Below are 7,998 nucleotides of genomic sequence, written 5' to 3'. Positions count from 1 at the left end.
GATTTTGTACCACTAGTCACAAAATCCCTGAGCCCAGCAGTTCAGTCAGTGTTCAGTCCACATCAGAGAGTTTATTCCACTTACACTTCATGGGTTTATACATGAGGAAGGCATGGGACACAATACAGAAAGCCTATTAAAAGTTGAGATAAGTAACAGTGCTCTCCCCAAATCCCCCAAGCCATTCATCCCACTGCAGAAAGCTGCCATGTTGGTTAAGCACTGCTTTCACTTTGTGAATCCGTGCTTACTAATATCACTTTCTTCAAAGAAAGTGTAGATGTGCTGTAGAGAAAATGAATGAGTTCTCTGTAGTATGTTTCAGCTCTGTGGTACGTCCCAGAGTTGATTTTCTTCACAGTGGCTGGTATAACGCTGTGTTTTGGCATTAAGAGAAAAACTATGTTGACAACACACCGATGTTTTGGTTGTTACTGCATAGTGCTGTACAGAGCCAAGCACATTTTAGTTTCTCCACTTCTTCTACTGTCCTGGCAGCGAGGGATCTGGTAGGGCACAAGGAGTGGAGGGGGGACAGAACCAGGACAGCTGACCTAAACTGCCCAAAGGGGCACTCCATGCATATGGCATCATGCGAAAACTATATAACTGAGGGGAGCAGCCACCGCTCAGGGCCTGGCTGAGCATCAGTTAGCGGGTGCTGAGCAATTGTGTTGTGCATCACTTGTTTTGTAAAAAAATATATATATATATATAATAATTAGCATCATTACTATTATTTCTCTCTTCCTTTTCTGTCCTAGTAAATGATTTTTATCTCAACCTGTTGTTCACAGTGCAGTTTTTACTTGCTTTCAAAGTTGTTTTTCTTAACTCTGGCCACGTTATTCATCACTCTGAAAGCTGGTCTAGGCTTATTTATGATTTTTCCAGCTTGTATATAGCATATGCTCTTGTTATAATACGATCTGGTTGTGGATTTATTTTGGTAGTAGTATTCAGCAGTGCCATCATCCTTGCACTTTAGGAACCTTATCGTGGAAACGTAACAAGTACATTCTTTACATGTCAACCAGGCAAGTGGACCACCATGGAAAGAGGTACCCAGTGTCTAAGGGAATTAGCTGTGCTGGAGGTGATGTATAATGTTGGCCTGAACTACCAATTATTCCAAAATTGAGATGTGTTATTTCACAGTCTATGCGGGGTGAGTTTGTACGGAGTTCACCATCTCTGTATGCCAACTCACTGCCAGCAATGACCTGGAAAGACAGAGAAGAACAGATGATGGATAAATTCACTGACCAACTCCAGCAATATATATATCTCTCCTCCTCTCTGAGGGCCTGTGTTTCAGCTGTGGAGAAGCATTCCCAAGTGGCCGAACAAGACAAAGGGAATAAATCTGTCCTGCCTGCATGGACAAGCATCTCAGCTACCAGAAGTAAGCATTTTTCAATTCAAGACAGAAGATATATTGGGTGTACATCACATGCTAACCTGTGGTCTTACCTGCATGACCATGGAGAGGATATGAGGAAATGAGATGGAAAACTCACTTCAATCCTAGAGGTACAGATATGTGAGTTGCAAGGGAAAACCATTCCTGGAAAATTACCATTCCACTTGCCAGTGGGTAGTTCTCCAAACAGAGTAGATGGCCTGACCTTATTTCTGAGTTTGATAACCAGCCTTTTGGTTTGCATTCATGAGTGATGAATACAATAACCAGAACCAGAAGGGCCCTGCCTTCAGTCAGGTGGAGGAAAAGGACAGTCAGGTTTATTGGGCTGTGTGGATTCAATGGCCTGGCACATCAGAAGCACAGGAGTATAAGTGTCTAGTGGACACTGGTGTACAGTGTACCCTAACGCCATCAAATTACGAAGGGTCAGAACCTGTCTGTATATCTGGAGTGAGAGGGGGATTCCAAGAGCTAATTTTATTGGAGGAATCTCAGTCAGGAATTGAGCATGACTGAGAACGAGTGGCAAAAGCACTCCATTGCAACTGGTCCAGAACTTCTGCACATCCTTGTTATAGATTACCTCAGGAGAGGATACTTCAAGGACTCAAACAGTACCAACAGGTTTTTGGTATAGCTGCCTCGGAGATGGAGAACAATAGGTAACTGTCTACCTTGCCCAGCCTCTCAAAGAACTTTTCTGTTGAGGGGGTTGCTAAGAGCAGAAGTACAGCAGGAGCTGAACACTACCACACTGGTGCACCAGTAGTAATATCGTACCATTTGAGATTCCCTGATTCCCATCCATCAGCTGATTTGTCAGCTGCAGAACCACAAACTCGAAATTGCAAATGCCATGTGCTTAACAATGGAGAAAGTAACCATTGGGTGGCTGAAAACATATCCTATATCCCATGCCACTGCCCAAAATACTACCCTGGGCCTTGACAAGCAAGTCTTGTGGTGACATGGCACTCAACACCACGCTCCATTTGAAGTAAGCTATTCAGAACTAACAAACCAAAAGATCTTCAATTTAGACCTCACACAGGTCACAAAGCAAATGAGGAAGCAATCAGCTTTATCGGTACCATGCAAAGTTATCATGGACTTGGGAAGGTTAAATTGTTTTCAGCCCAGCAGTTACTTGACAGCAACATGAAGTTGCAGTTTGCTGGCCTTGATTGAATTCATAGTAAAAACTGAAGTCAGATATTTCCTGAAATGCAGAGACCTAGATCTGTACATAAATAGCTTGTTTAAATAGCAGTTTAAGTGTTGAAAAGTGTTTCTTACCTGTCCTGTGTTCACACTTCTGAAAACGCTGTATCAGTGCAATTAAGATAGTAGTTACAACAAGTCCTGCTGATTTTACATAAAAAATAGAGAACAGCATTTTTTCCAAACATGCCCATTTGCTTTATAATGAAAATTGGTTGTCAAAACACATACTGTACATATTAGATCTATTTATCTCAATCAAGGGGAAATGATTTGAAACTAAAAGAGGAGAGAATTTAGGTTGGATATAAGGAAAAAAGTTTGTTATGATAAGGTTAGTGAGGCACTGGAACAGGTTGTCCAGAGAGGCGGTGGATGCCTCATCCCTGGAGAGGCTCAAATCAGGGCTATGAGCATGTAATGGAGCTGTAGCTGCCCCTGTTCACTGCAGGGGAGTTAGACTGGATGACCTTTAAGGATCCCTTCCAATTCAAAAGATTCTATGATTCCATTATTTTTCTTGCATCTTGTATGTACATTATATCAGAAAGTTGACTTCTGAAATGAAATGCTGTCTTATTACCTTTGTCTAAATGATTCACAACCAAATGGCCTCTTTTCATAATGCATACGCAAGAATCTGTAGCCCATGGCACTAGGACAGACCTCAGCCAACTGTCTGGCTCAGCAGCTGTTCTTTCTGTCCCATGCCACCAAGATATGTGCAAGGTGTAGTGATAAGAACAGCTAGTAAGCAGTATTCATATGCTAGGCATTTCTTGTTGCAATATGCCTCACTTAAACTTGCAGGTCTTCCTGGGTGGTTTTACATCACAGGCCAAAAGGTAGATCAGTGATGGTTCAGAGCCTGAAAAACAGAAAAATGAGGCAACTCCACTTTGACCAGACAAAACACTGTAGTCCAGGTATCACCTTCAGGCAACAAAACCCCTGTAAGCACCACTGCTGCACAACCTTGCGTTCCAGGGAAGTGCGTGCAGTACTGAAACTGCGCAGATCATTGTCATTTCATATGGCACCTAACACGTCACTGCCCAGGTCTGCATTGGCCTGTGAAGACAAGATGGTTTTAAATGAAGGGAAAGCAGCAAGCAGGAAAAGTCTTCCCCTCTTTCTCTTCCTTCCTTCCTTCCCTCCTTGCTTCCTTTCTTTTTCTAAGTAATGGCTTTCATCTCAAATGAACCCCACATTCCTTGGTCAGTAGAAAGGCTAATTTTAACCAAACCAAAAAAAGTTATGCTGATGTAAAACTGGTTGAACTCAAACTGAAATTCAGAACAAAACCACAATCATAAGCAGCATTTAATTAAAAGCTACCCTCTTTCTGCAGATGTGCAAGTGATTTCTCATTTTTAGGATAGTCATAAACTCAAATTTACAAGAGAGTCCCTCTGATATATCTAAACCAGCAAGCACTTAAAGGTACAACATTTACTGCCTCCCCCCTCACATATGACAATATTTCCAACATACACTGGAGTAACACAAAGAATAAGGAAGAATAAATAAAATTACACTTTCAGCCACCTTTGGTCTTTGGCTGGAATGGTCAAGCTAGCAAAAGAATGCCCAGCTTTACCCAGGAACGTTTACATCAGGTAGTCTCCGTTTCATCTATCTGTTAATTAGATGATTGCTCATGCATTCTGTGCATTTGGGGCAATCTCTTACATAATCCAGTAGGTAATCCGGTACATTATCTCTTACATAATCCAATAGACAAAAATGGTTTGAACATTGAATCTGTGTATGCAGATGGAATGGAAGAAGCAGTAGTAGAATGGGGAAAAAGCTATCTTACTGCAAAAAAAGCTATCTTACTGCAAGTTAGGTTATTAAGACAGCCACTGGCTGTTTGTCTTTCTTCCTGGTGACATGGACTTATCCAGATGACTGCAAGCAGGCCAAGTGAAAAGCAACACAGTTACCTAGAAGCCCTCTGACAAGGTATCAAGTTGAAAGAATGCACACGTGAATATTTAGTGAAGGGACACATAGGATATCATACATATTTGCTTTTTTTGAAATCTTTTACTACCTTGGAAACAATGTGGACAATTCCTCCTGTGCAATTCTAGATTGTTTTGGCCAACAAGCAAAGATTTTCTTATTTGTTCTTAACTCTTTCACACAAAAACTCTAAAATCAGTCAATATAAAACTGAAGCCAGTAGGAAAAAAATGTGAAATCAGAAAAAATAATCTATGAGTAGTAAAGCATCCAATGGACTGCAAATTCTGCCCACACTGAAATGGTAGTGAAGGCTAACACTGCTTTCAGTGAACCTTGCTAGACTGAGTTGACCTCAGTAGCCACATTAGCACAGATTTCAAAATTAAGATCTTAAATGTTTGTAGCCTGGTAATTTCAAGCAGCTGATAAGAAGATAGCAAAATCAAGATGTGAAATGAAGCGATGGCTGCATTTAAGAGTGGGGTCATGTTTCTAGACTTGTGTAGATACTGATTGTGAGTGCAATAAATGTTTCATGAAAAGCATAACATGCAAGTGATCTCATGAGGTTAATACATGAACTCAAGAACAAACAGGCAGAAGATGCCAGCCATGAACACACATCCTATATATCATAATACAACCACTCAGAGGGTGGTGACGCACTGGAACAGGTTGCCCAAGGAGGCTGTGGATGCCCCCATCCCTGGAGGCATTCAAGGCCAGGCTGGATGTGGCTCTGGGCAGCCTGGTCTAGAGTTTGGCAACTTGCACATAGCAGGGAGGTTGAAACTAGATGATTATTATGGTCCTTTTCAACCCAGGCCATTCTATGATTCTATGATATGATAATGTAAGCATCCCTGTGCATTGAGAGACCAAGGTTAAAATGAAAATGTATACCCCCATGCACATGTAGCAAACATACCCTTTCATAGGGACAAAACCAGGAGCTGATGCATATCATAGCGTTGTACTGACCTGCATCCTCTTTCACAACGATGCACAGCCTCAGTGTTCCATTACAAAAGACATGAATCCACTGGCCATGTCCACTATTGCTATGTGTCCTGTGCTGTAAGGGCACATTTCCTCTCTACCAGCTGATACGAAAAGGCTGCCCCCACTGGGGATAGCCAAGGTAAAAAATAACAGTCACACACACCTCTGTTTATTGTTGTCACATTACCATGAGCTGAAAATACAACACACAGAACAAAGTCATTACAAGCAATTTTCTTTCAGCCTATCCCTCAAACATTGCCCTGATCCTGCAATTAGTAAACCCAGCAGCATAAACCACCAGGAACGCATCCACACTGTTTTAAATCCCAGTTTAATGTAGAAGCATGTTGCTGCTACAGAATTAGGAAGTAAGTAAACAAATTTTATTACCTTCAAGAATAACAAGTGCACGCAATGCAGCCTGGAAGGTGAAAAAAGATAACATTTCAAAAAGGATCTTTTCTTTATTATGATGTATACACTTTTTCATGGGCTTACTGACCAAGAAACCATTAAACCCCACTAACCAAGGTCTCACCAATGAATGATGTGACTTGATGTAGGTGAGTAGAAATATTGAAAGGATGCTTTCATGCTAACTCTACATAAAATTCTCAGGCACACAAAACAGCTTTTTTTAAATTTGTTATACATACTTTGTGGCTTCAATCACAGCAACAAAGGTGTAGTAGCTATGAATTTGTGGGTGAGCATCCCTTTCTTCATTACGTCATAACTGTTACCACTGAAGTTGGCACCATCAGACTGCTTTTCATAGGAGAAAAAAATCCTTCAGAAATAGGTTTGCCATTGCTACTGTGTGCAGAACTTCAGAGCAAAGCATGACCTGCAGGTCAACAAATGAAGACGGTGTGCTGGTGATGGACTTGTGCATCTGCACAGTTGCTCCTCTGGCCCTCTGCAAAAATACTGTGGTACAAGAGGTGCACAAGGAGCTGGGAGGGGACACAGCAAGGCAGCTAACCCAGTTGACAAAAGGATGTTCCATCCCATGCCATATGGTATCATGCTCAGCAATAAGAGCTGGGGGAGTTGGTTGCATGTCTGTCAGTGCCCAGGGACTGAGCTGGGCATCAGTGCTGAGTGATTACGTTTTGCATCACTTGCTTTGAGCATTCTTCTTTTTTTTTCTCTTCCCTTTTCTTTTGCATCAAGCTACCTCAGCCCACAAGTTTTACTTCTTTCCCCCAATTCCCACTGGGTGCAAAGTGAGCAAGCAGCTGCGTGGTGCTTAGCTGCCAGCCAGGTTAAACCACAAGTGCTTAGTTTTATAACAGAAGCATGAAGGTGTTGACAACAAAGAACCGTATCAGTCATCTGCAATAGTGAAAGTCCCCCAAAGTAAACTGCTTATGTAAAATAGCGCAACACCAAAATATTGCCACACGTCCCATTCAGCTTCTAGTTTTTCATCCAAGCATACATGACACCAATAAAACAATGCATGGGAGATAACACAAAGTGCTTCTTGGTAAGTCAAAGGAACACAAGTGAGACCAAGCTTCTGCAAGTCCCCAGAGAGGTCTGTGGTTCTTATGTATCTGTCACCTCAAAATGGACAGGATTTGTAGGGAGGAAAGCGGGTTGCCTTTCCTTCTGCTTATCAAGCAATGCCTCATATCCAAGTACAGAGACATAGAAGTACACGTACCTGAGAGCCGTAAGATGAAATGTATGTCAGCCTATCTGCACCAGCTATCCAAAATAACTGCTTAGATGATTCACATTCATACAGAAAATGAGAGACAAATGCAACCACCCTAAAGACCACAGCATGACTGAAAAAAAAATTGGTGCTATGCAGGTAATCAACAAGACAAGCAGTTCTGGTGTGTAAACTTGATCAGAGTCTCTGTAACTTTCATTGCTGCCTTCACTGGATATGTCTGATCATGAAATATAGCCTTGTGGGTTATCTTTACTGCCTTGTTTCAGCAAGTACACACACCGTGAACACTACAGCACTCTGAAGACTAAGAATTTACAATGGTGCATTCAAAAGAAAAGGACAAAAACCACAAACTATATTCTTTCAACATTTGAACCAACAGCAGGAAAACATTCAAATCAACAACAAGAAGCAGTAAGCACAAAAAGCCATCAAATACAAGAAGTCTAAACAGTACTGCACCAAAGAGATATAAATGAACAGGGTGATCTAATAAATCCAGAGAAGTAGCTGGAGTCTGCCAGTACCATAGGAAGCCAACACCATTCAACTACAAAAGATCTCTGGGGCAGAGCAGCTACACCAACAATTACCCTCTTTAACCATAACAAAGATGAACAGTGTGCTGCTTCAGTAGCATCCTCCCCAGTACCAATCCAGGTACTGTAATCTACACCTAAGC

Source organism: Lagopus muta, chromosome 1, assembly GCF_023343835.1.
Source record: "Lagopus muta isolate bLagMut1 chromosome 1, bLagMut1 primary, whole genome shotgun sequence".
Classification (NCBI taxonomy): Eukaryota; Metazoa; Chordata; class Aves; order Galliformes; family Phasianidae; genus Lagopus; species Lagopus muta.
The sequence above is the reverse complement of the archived record's forward strand: the minus strand, read 5'-3'. Positions refer to the sequence as shown.